Raw genomic sequence first — 11276 nt, 5'->3', positions numbered from 1 at the left:
GTCGCTTCTTTTAGAAAAAGGTTGCATGTGAATAGGTGATAAGTCAGGAGCTTTGGGGAAAACAGCTTTGCAAAGGTGTTGAGGTGGGATGAAGATCCACAGGCCAGTTTTTTTATTTTCTTTTCAAGGGGCTTGACTCCCAATTTATGTTTTTGTTTTGGATGAGGTCCACATTGTTTGTGTTATTTCCAGGTCAGCCAGCAGTAACACAGAACAGTATTACCTCAGCTGATGTGGAAATAAAACAGATCAGCCAGAGTTCATCAACAAAATGGGCGTGAGATGCTATGTTTTATACAGGTCCGTGTTGCAACTCCCAGGTCAGCTGGACCCAGGTCGTACCTAAAGGGAGGGACACAAAGGGCAACATTATGCTATTGTGAGCAAACATGCATGGAAAAAAAATCTGAGGAAAGCCACCCTGTTATCATTCTTCTATGGTCCCAAGGGTGTATAAAGCAGAGTGACTAAATGTACCAAGAGGCTGAGCTGGCTGCACTGTTGTAAAGCAAGGAACAGGCCTCTAGGAGTGGACCGTATTTTTAGACATTAGAAATGAAGTGAAGTGTGTGTGTTTGTGTAACATTTGTGTGCTGTAGCTCAGTGGGCAGAGTGTGAGGATGTGGCTTGCAAAGGTTTTAGCAGCAGCAGTGGGTTCCAGGTTCAATTCCTGGCACCTTCAGGTAAGGCTAGGAAAAGAACAGAGAGCAGTTGGCCGTCAGTGTAGGCAGTACTGAACTGTTCAAGCAGGCCTCTCCATCTTTCTAGCTCTTGGGGCTCTCTGAAGGTCGCATCTCCTCCCTAAGTCATGCCCCCCTCCCTAGGCCATGCCCTTCACTGACCCAGCTCTGTTTCTTCCTCCCATGCCCTCTTGCTTGCTGGTTGCCAGCATAGACTTCTGGCTGGAATGCAGGTCACACCCGTGGCCACCATCCACCTTTTCGCCTCTGGTTTCAGCCACCACTAGCCTGCGGCCCCCAGAAGGCCGCTCACAATGGAATGTGGCCCTTGGGCTGAAAGAAAGCTTTTCCACCTTTGTTTTATAACTGCACTGACTCCAGGGGTGACAGAAGTCCCCAAAGTAGATGATTAAGCTGTTTGTGTATGTTGCAACAGCAGGTAGGATTCTTTAGGCACAAAAATGGAAGGAACCAGACGTTTCCGCCAAAGAAGAATGAATAAGTAAGGTGACGGACTAGGCAGAATTGGCAGTGTTGACAACCAAAATAAGAGAACCTAATGGCAAAGGTTTTGTGGAAGAATGGAAGCCTTTTTCAGACTATTTGAAGAAATATTATTATATGATGAACACGAGCAGGATTTGAACTATGAGCAACAGAAGAACTTAAATATTATAGCAGTGTTGTTAAGATATAAGAGAAGACGGTCTGCTGCAGCAGAGGGAGAGAATTAAAAACACCATGGAAAAGGGGGTGGGAAGTCAATGAAAACAACAAAGAAAACATGTTTTACTATGTACTGAAATGTATGTGTTAAATTTTTGGAAAACTGAATAAAAAATATATTATTTATTTATTTATTTAAAAAAAAAACCAGAGTCAAACTCCCAGGTTTTTAATAGTTATGTGGAAGAGGGAATGTGTGGAGTTTGCTGCTTCCCACACAGAGGCAGTGTTTTTTTTGTGTGTGTGTGTGTGTGTGTGTCCCCTTTAGCACCACATTGAAATACTGACAATAGCCCCTATTTTCTCCTCATATTATGTCACCCTGCTATCACCTGCTTTGGAGAGCCCTGCTTCCTTTCCTAAAGTGTGTGCTCAATTTCTCCTCTCTTAGCTGAGACGCTACACAATGTTATGACGGATTGCTGAGGGCAAGCTGGAGGAGTAGGTGCACTTTTCAAATATCAGGTTCAGTGCTTCCCACTTCGCTACCTGAAGTGCTGGAAACTGAAGTGCATATGCCCTGATTGGCAGAACTTGGCACCTTGAAAGGTTATTTATCACTAGAAGCAAACCACACATGGCGGATCACTCCAGAACTGCCCTGTGGTTTACTTATCAGACATGGAGTAGGTAGAGGTGACATATGTTGTTGGATCAACTTCTGTTGCTGAAAAGAGATAATCATTCTACACCCCCAACTTACCTCCTGCACTTCTTGTTTAGGCACAACGAGAAGCAGAAACAAGAAAACAGCCATTGTTCAGATTATCGTCCATGACACCCGTCTGCTAAAAGAACAATGCAGTGCAACTTACAGCATTATTTTTTTAAAAAAATAATTTATTAAAGATTTCTTAGTTTAAAAAAATACGTGCATCGTTTCTTTTTTCAAGTTGCATTTTCTGTAGATCAGTTATGTTTGTTGTGAGACATTAGTGTTGCATGCAGTAGTGGTTGGGGGGAAAAGGGGGAGGGGGAATGGCGAGTGGGGTGGGGTGGGGTGGGGTGGTTATGCTTCTATTTTTCTACTTAGTGTATTCGTGGGGTTTGGTGTCAGCGTCACATGTGTGGCTTTTCTTTCCATTCACTTTTTTTATTTCCTTGGTGGTGAGAGAGGTTGGGGGCTTATCATAGCATTTGATAGATTGGGCAAAACAGACCTACAGAGCATGTGGGCTTCTATCAGTGTAGCTTCCTGAAGACCGCTTTAAGACCAGTGCTTGATTGACTTGATTGAAGGAAGTTTGTCAGAGACCATAATTGTCCAAAAAGATGAAGGAGTACGATAGAGCTATTGTTGTCTGAATGTTGGCTGGATGGCCATCTGTCATGGATGCTATAGTTGAGATCCCTGCCTTGCAAGGCTTGAACTAGATGACCCTTGAGGTTCCCATCCAGCTCTGTCATTCCATGAGTCTATGTGGCTGTGAAACAGGTGTGGCACATTTCCAAGCTACGTACTACAAAACCCTGCAATATCTGTTTTGCCAGAAATCATGGCAGGATGGGGGAGGAAATGAACATGTTGTTTGTGGATAAGTTATCACTCTGTCAATGTCATACCATCGCAGTAGCGGAAGTTGTTCTGCTCCTGCTAGGAGTTATTTAACACTACTTTGAATACAACACTTAGAATCTTGCCTTCCCCACCCACCACCCCTCCCCATTTAGCCATATTTCCTATCTCATAATCCACCTGGGGAGAGGCATTTGTGTGAGCAAATCATCAGGCAGGGGGCAGGTTGTGCGTTCCTCTCCCCTGCCAATACCACCCTGCATTAACATTGCTGGTGTTGGCAGAGATCATGTGCCTATCTTGCAATATGTAGCTTCTCCTCTCTTAGCTGTCCTGGATAGAAGAGAGAGGGAAGAAAAAGGCTAAGCTGGTCTGAGCAGGATGGCTGTAGTGAAAGTCTTCATTAACCTCCTTTCTCAGAGAATTACAATCAAAACAGTGAAGCACAGGAACATCAATAGCCAGCTCAAATGTAAGAAGCAGTAAACCCAACTAGAGTATGCCTTAATAGTATCAGAAGTCGTGTTTAGCTGATGATGGCAGCCACTTATCATTCCATCAACATGATACCATGTTGGCTTTATCACTGATTCACCACCCCTCCAAAGTGATATGCCATCAAACTTGTATCACTGAGCCTTACGACATTTCGTTTCATCGTGTTGTAATCACCTGTGTCATGAGCATCTGAGCAGGTTTGTACCACATTTCCTTTTACCGGTTTGATATATACAACCTTTCTTGGTTAGCCACTGAGCTACTATTTGAAATAAACAAGAGCTGTTGCTGCACTAGGAGACCAGCATAGACGACAAACCTGTAACAGAGACAGAGAAACTGTGGCCCTCCAAAACTTCCTTGATGACACTGCCCATCATCCTAGACATGACAGATGGGGCTGATGGGAACTGCAGTCCCATAAGAGCTCGGGGACCTCAGGTTCCTTATACTTTCTACTCACTAGTAGACCAAGGCAGGCCATTATCTTATCCTCACCCTTGACTCCATCCCTTGTTATAGTGGCATAATTGCACTCATCTAATTTACAAGGCTATTGCAATTGTGTATGTGTTTTGAGCAGCTGGGGGAAAGGTAGTATATTTTTTTATGCTATATTAATGCAGAGGGGGTTAATCACAAGTTCTTTCCATGGACCACAGTCCTAGTTCCTTTAACTTCCATAAATTGCCTTTCTTTATCATCTTACTCATTTCACCAATCTGTGATCAGACCCAGGAATAAAAAGATAAGACACATAAAAAGGGTTGGACTAGGGCCATGTGTAATTAAGAGCATCTGCAGGCAAAATGAGAAGTGTGGGAAGCTAATCTCCAAATGCCAGCTTGGGTGAGCCAAACTCTATCCATGACAAGGGGACACAACAAGGCCCCAAAGCCTGCACCTCACTTTTTGGTGAGTAGGAAAGCTCTCCACCCTAATCCCATCCTGGGGCCCCACAACTGCAGGCAACAGCGCCTCAAGAATATTCCATATCCTGGCTAAAGATCTCAAAACCCAGAACAGCTTGGCTCCAGAAACACCATTCACCTTCAAAGCTGCCTAAGGGTGCTCACCTGTTCCCTTCTCCCTTAACTTGCCCCCCTTTGTGTTTTTAGTGCTACGCTCTTCAAATTGTGGGCTGTTCTTGCTTTCGTTTTGGCAGCCCTTCTGTCTACTACATTTCTAAGTTATTTCCAGGTCCTTGACTCTAGAATTCTACAGGTGATGACTGAGCACCCATCTTGACCATGTAAGCGATTAATAACTACACATGGACCAAACTCTCTGTGGCATGATTCGGTATTGGATCAGGCAAACCAAAATAGATTTTGGCAAACTAAAGGAACTGGAAAATGGTTTGGTTTTTTCCAAGCCCAGTTCTGAATTCAGACCCCCATCACATGCTCTTGATGACACCAGCAACAGGCACTCAAAGCCTTTCCCATCCAGGAACAAAATGCACAAGCTCAGATTACAATCAAAGAAGAGGTAAATGACTCTTGGCTTGAACTACTGCATAACATCATGCACTGGGCAGATTCATATTCTCAACGTCGCAGTTATGGATTTCTGCAACATTATTACTAATGCCTTGTTCCCCAAATTATACTCTTTTAGAAGACTGATGTAATAAGCATCATTGACAACCAACTTTCAGACATGTTAACTTAAGTAACCCCCCTGAGCGATGCCAGCTTCTCCGAATCAAGTCCTGGGGGTACAATTCAATATACACTTAAGGAAACTTATTTCCCACTTCAGTCAATTGTACAAACATCCTTTGCTGTGCTAGATGCACCCATGGAAGTGAAAAACATTGTTGACTTCAAGCTTGGTCTATCAAGCCAATCTCAGCTGATGCAACTAACAGTATCCCTCCATCTGTTGAGAGAGAGCACTCTGGTAAGTGACTGAGAAAAATATCTAAAGAGTGAAAGGTCGTATGGCAAAAACCCTTTCACTACTCAGTCCGAAAACATGCTATGCCAACATTGAAGTGTTTAGAAATGGGTTTATTTATTGCTGTGCCTGAGCAAAAACAGCAACCCTGATGTTAAAGCAGGATCCTATACACCCCAAAATACGTTGCTGGTTTCTATGGCAATGTATTGGGATCATAAGGGTCAGGTATAGCTCCCGTAGATCCTGCGCTGCTAGTGCTGCTTACTGGTCCCCCGACAATTGTGCTCATTTTGGAGATGTGTTCCTATCACCCCTCTTTACCCTGTCTACCGTGGTTGGCTTATAGAGATATTCGCATGTAACATTCAACAAGTGTACAGTCTGTGTACCTGTGTAAACAGTGGTTGAGCTGTAAAAATCAACCTGTGTACACTCTTTCATACAAAACACTTCTACATCTGTAGAAACAACCTGTACCTGTGTTCAGTGTGACATGTGAACAAGTCTCTCCCTCTGTCGAGAGAGAAAGAGACAGACACAGAGAGAGAGATTTTCCCTTGACAAACCTTTTGACTGTCCTGAGCAAGAGAACAGAAATACAACCAATAATATTATGTATTTCTATCTCTTTGTCCTATCCAGTTTCTACCTTGCTGTTTTACATCACTCTGCATTCCATAATCACCCTGATGTCATTTCAAGCAGTGCAGTGTATTGCAGAACCCTGATTCTGAAACCGGACAATAAGATTTCAGAATTCCATGTGGCAGACAGAACATAGGAAGCTGCCTTATATCAAGCCTAATAATAATAATAATGTATGAATAAATTATTCATTTATTTTTATTACTTATGCCCCACCTGACTGGGTTGCTCCAGCCACTCTGGGCAGCTTCCAGCATAATAAAAGCACAGCAAAATGTCTATTATCAATCCATCTGACGTGGTACTGACAGTGGCTCTCTACAGACAGATTTTCCCAGCCATAACTGGAAATGCCAGAGTCAGAACCTAGGATCTTTAACATGCACATCATGGGTCCTCCGCTACAGCCCTTCCTTGTAGCAAGCCAGCATCCCTGACAGAAAAGAATGAAAAACGGAAAAACTTCCTTGTGTATTAAATTGTGCACACCTAGAACATTTCCATTCGCTTCCTGCTCCTCATACACATTCAGAAAACAGGCTTTGCAAACGCAGCCAAAGTTGATTTCAGTCCTATTTCTATGCTACCCCCCATTCCCCTGCTACTTTGGAGAAATGGCATTGATCTTCTAGGTATCTTTATTTCCCAGAGCATGTCATTACCCACGCCAATGTTAAATTATATTGTCTCTCGGCATTTTGAAGTGGAGATTTTAAAAAGACAACATAATCACAAGCCCCGAGATCAGATAGATGGGATCATTTTGGGCAGCAAAAGTTGCCAAGCTGGTTTTCTGGCAACAGACGAGAGAAAGGAACCTCAAACAAATGATGGGTGTTTGGAACGTGGCAAAAGCAGGCGGGCTGGGAGCTATCCAAATTGTATTCCTGTAGCTTGGTTAATTTCTAAATTGTATTATACAGCATTGTGTATTGCATTCCATAAGCATGCTATGCCATTGTGGAAGGTCAGAAGTAGGGTATGTTGAAAGAACAAGTATCCCTTTGGAGAACAAAGACACCATGGTTTCTCTCCCTCTTTATAGATTCCATTAGAACAGAGTAAATGTCAGTAAGGTATATTTGCACACATCTTTCATACAGAAAAGCAAACCACTTTGAGTCAATTTGGCTACATCTGTAGCAATGTGTAAGTGTTTGTACTGCTGGTTAAATTCTTTGATTACTTCTCATTAGGGATCAGTGAGTAGCGTTTTGGTATTTCAAACACTCCAAGTTCAGGCCAAAATCAGATTTATGTCAGTCTAATGTAGGATTTGTGATTCAATTTAACGCCATGACTACGACTCACAAAACACGAGGTGTGTGATCAGATTACATATTGGACACCAAATTGTGGAAATGAAGCTAGCGATACGACATCAGCTCCACTATCCAAAGGGAGGAGAAAGCAATTCTCTTGTCGTTACCTACTTCAGAATTTGGCTGGGGAATTAAGAAAGAAATGTATGCATATATCCCATGCTTAAATAGCTACGTAAAAATTATCTCAAGCAAATTTGGTGATTTGGATGTGGGTTTTGGGCACAGTCCAGCCAAAGTTAAGTACATTTCAAAGCTGCAACCCTATGTGCAAACACACACACACACACACACACACATACTTGGAAGTAGCTATCATGGAGCAAAATGTGACTCATTGTCATGTAAATGAATAGAGAAGGGGGCTTTCACATTGATTTCCATAGGAAATTCAACAGTTCTCACAATGGAGGGAAGTAAGCACCGGGTTCCCTGAGGGAACAATGTTATTTAACTTGCTCGTCAATGATCTGGAAACCGAAATGAGCAGGGAGGCAGTCAGGTTTGCAGATGACACAAAATTGTTCAGGACAGTGAAAATCCAAGTGCACTACAAAGAGCTCAAAAAGGATCTTCTCAAAATGGGCAAATAAGCGATACGCCAGAGCTTTGTGGCAATTTCTTCCTATTCCAGAAACCTCCTTGCCCTATCCTGTTCCAGAGGCTCCTCCCACTTGCAGGAGAAGCCTGTGGGGTTGGGTGTGTGAAATTTCTCCTTCCACAAACTTCCCTCAGCTCATGGTTTTCAAGATAATGTGAGCCACAGTGGTGTAGTGGTTGGAGTGCTGAACTGGGAACTGGGAAACTAGGGTTCAAATCCCCACATAACCATGAAGCTTGCTGGGTGTCCTTGGGCCAGTACACAATCTCTCAGCCTAAATTACCTCACGGACAAAATGGAGAAGGAGGAGAACCATGTATGCCACTTTGAACTCCTTGAAGGAAAGGTGGGACATAAACAAATCAATAAAATTGTGACAACAACGTGAATAAAAAGGCAGAACTGCATAGGGACTAACTAGAGGTTGTAAAATCTGGATTAGGAATTACAGCCCGCTTGGTGAAATTGAGCCAGCAACAAGGATCACAAAATCGAGAACTGAAACAAATGAAATGGTGTGTTGCAGCGCCATGCTCAGTATAGGGGCAGGAAAGAAATACATAAGACAATGAATGGAGCCAATAAAGAACTAGGTAAAAAAAACCAACACAAGGGCTGAAGTTAAATAAATAATTTAAAAATAATAATAAAGCCTGCATATCAGGAAGCCATTATCAGTGACCTATGGTGAGCCTCTCTATGTACAGAGGTGAACACATTTCCACTGTTCCAATCCATTTTGGTTTATCATGGCTTCTCTGCAGTTTGCTGGACCCAGTGGCTCTTTGGGCCTGGCAGGACTGAATTGACATGTGACATCAATTACAGGAATGCAATTAAAGCGTGTGCTTTTTGTTATTGTTGTTGTTATGAAAATAGCAATTGTAGGGAAGCCTGAACCACCGCTGGATGGTGTGGGTGGGTGCACAGCATCTTGCCAAGGGCACAAGTGACCCTAGGTATGTTTCTGCACCTTTCTTACCTAAGACACTAGTTCTCATTGCACTGAGATGAGAAACATGTGTCCATATCAGGGGTCAACAAACTTTTTCAGCAGGGGGCTGGTCCACTGTCCCACAGACCTTGGGTGGACGGGCGGAGTATATTTTGAAAAAAATTAAATAATGAATGAATTCCTATGCCCCACAAATAAGCCAGAGATGCATTTAAATAAAAGGGCACATTCTACTCATGTAAAAACACGCTGATTCCTGGACCATCAGTGGGCCAGATTTAGAAGGCGATTGGGCTGGGTCCGGCCCCCGGGCCTTAGTTTGCCTACCCATGGTCTATATTAGTGTTCAGGAGGTGGTTCACACAATAGAAATGCATTGTACAAAAATGTACACAGACAATAGATTTTTTTTTTAGCTTAATGTCCCAATCTAGTTTATATTTAAATGATAGTTGGAATTTACAGTCCTTCCCCTGCTCCCAATTCAAAGGTAACGGGTTTGTTTATCAAAGTTTTATCAGACATCTGTATTTACAGCTGTTAGACACAATGACATAGCAAAGAATGAAAAAGGGAGAGCAGCTGATAAATCTTAAATGTGTATTATTAATATGCAGAGAGTTGACTTTGTTTTCTATATATGCTTTATTGGCTGTGCTGCTGTTTCATTTAGATGAAGTAGTGAGGAGATTATTGTTTTCAAAGTGCTGTAAATAAACACAAGCAGAGAAAATTCTTGAATTTATATCTCGGGGATTGGCCAACTATTTCAATAAATACCTGAGCTAATGGACACACTGATCAGGACTTGTAGCATCCTGGCTAGCAGGGCTGAATTCGCCGCCCTTGACAAGAATTCCTCCCTGTTTGCGTGGCTCTCTGATCCTGTGCAATGCAGGCACTGGCAGTGTGTCAGGTTACATTGGGTCATGTCTCATCTATGATGTGACATAACGTGACATAACTCAATGTGATGTGATGCACAGAACAGTCAGGTGCCCACAGGAAGAGTCGACGCCGAATGACTACAAGCAAGTTGCTCAGCCCAGCAGGTAAAGTGCCCTGAGCCCATTCGCACATCCATTGATGTAGATAATTAGTATACAAAGCAACGCTTGAGCTGTGTGCGCTCATTCCAACTCAGCTGCTTTTCCCATAAAACATACTCTTAAAAAATATTTTATGGTGGCTGTTAGCTGAGATTATTTCACATTTGGGTATTACGATACCATTAAGAGGAGGGAAATGGCCTACATCAGTATACAGTGCTGCACCTCAATCCTTCTTCAAAGGCTTGTATAACAAGAAGGGTGTACTCAAGTACGTTTGGGGGGTATCTATTATGGTCTGGAAAACATGGCTTCTTTATAGGCCTTGGTAATTCCCTCTGTGAATGACAGTTTTCTTATGCCACGCAAGTGCCAATGATTAGCCAGGAATGGCAATGGCCATTAAAACAAATATGCCACTGTAATGATATCAGTGAGGTGTCGTTACATATGATCAAAGATTATGCTGGAATGAAGCATGGGAAAGAGACTGGGGGGAAGGTGATGCTTGCAAATAGTTTAAGAAAATAAAGCTTTTAGCAGTATTTAATTATTTGATCTGTTTTCTTGCTATAATTCATGTGCTGTCCATTTGATCTGCAGTTCACTTTTGCTAGAAAATGAAGCTTAGCAGTTATGGGATAAGAGCACAGGTCCTCTTATGAATCAGTAAACCAATCTGTGCTATCTATGTGCTATCTATGATTGTTTCTTGCAAATGGATCCCTTCCCTACTAATACAATGATTTCAGCAATTATCACCAATCTTCTGCTGTAAAGGGTCTATTTAACATCTGCTTAAGCTCTAATAGTCACTCTCTGTAATTCTTGAATCCAATTGCCATTCAACACCCATCTCCCATTTTCCTCTGTTATATACCTGCCAACTTCACTTCATGCATCTGACAAAATGGACTTAAGTCCACGAAAGCTGACGCCGTAATAAATGTGTTAGTCTTTAAGGTGCTACAAGCCTCTTTTGTTGTTTATAGTTAAAGACCGAAAACCAGAGAAAAGGGACAAATGAAGAGATCTCCAGAAAACCAGAGAAAAGGGACAAATGAAGAGATCTCCTAATGTAGGCACATCCAACAGGTAGATCGTGACCTACTGGTAGATCACTGGGCGTCTGTGGTAGATCACTGGTAGATCACTGGCTCCCTCAAAAGAAGCTCAACATTTTCCCCTGCACCCCCCAAAAATGTGGCTGCCCCCCTCCCTTAACAACTTTGACCTGAATCACTACCAGTTTTTAACTCTGTGAGTAGATCACAGCCTCTTGGGAGTTGGCCACCCCTGGTGAATCGATGTAAGAAGTAGGGTTTCCCACACACACACAGCTCCAAGAATCAGCACTGGGAGCTGCTTTTTAAAACTTG

The sequence above is a fragment of the Podarcis cretensis genome, assembly GCF_951804945.1.
Source record: "Podarcis cretensis genome assembly, chromosome: 1".
In the NCBI taxonomy this organism is placed as follows: Eukaryota; Metazoa; Chordata; class Lepidosauria; order Squamata; family Lacertidae; genus Podarcis; species Podarcis cretensis.
This window is presented reverse-complemented; position numbering follows the sequence as displayed.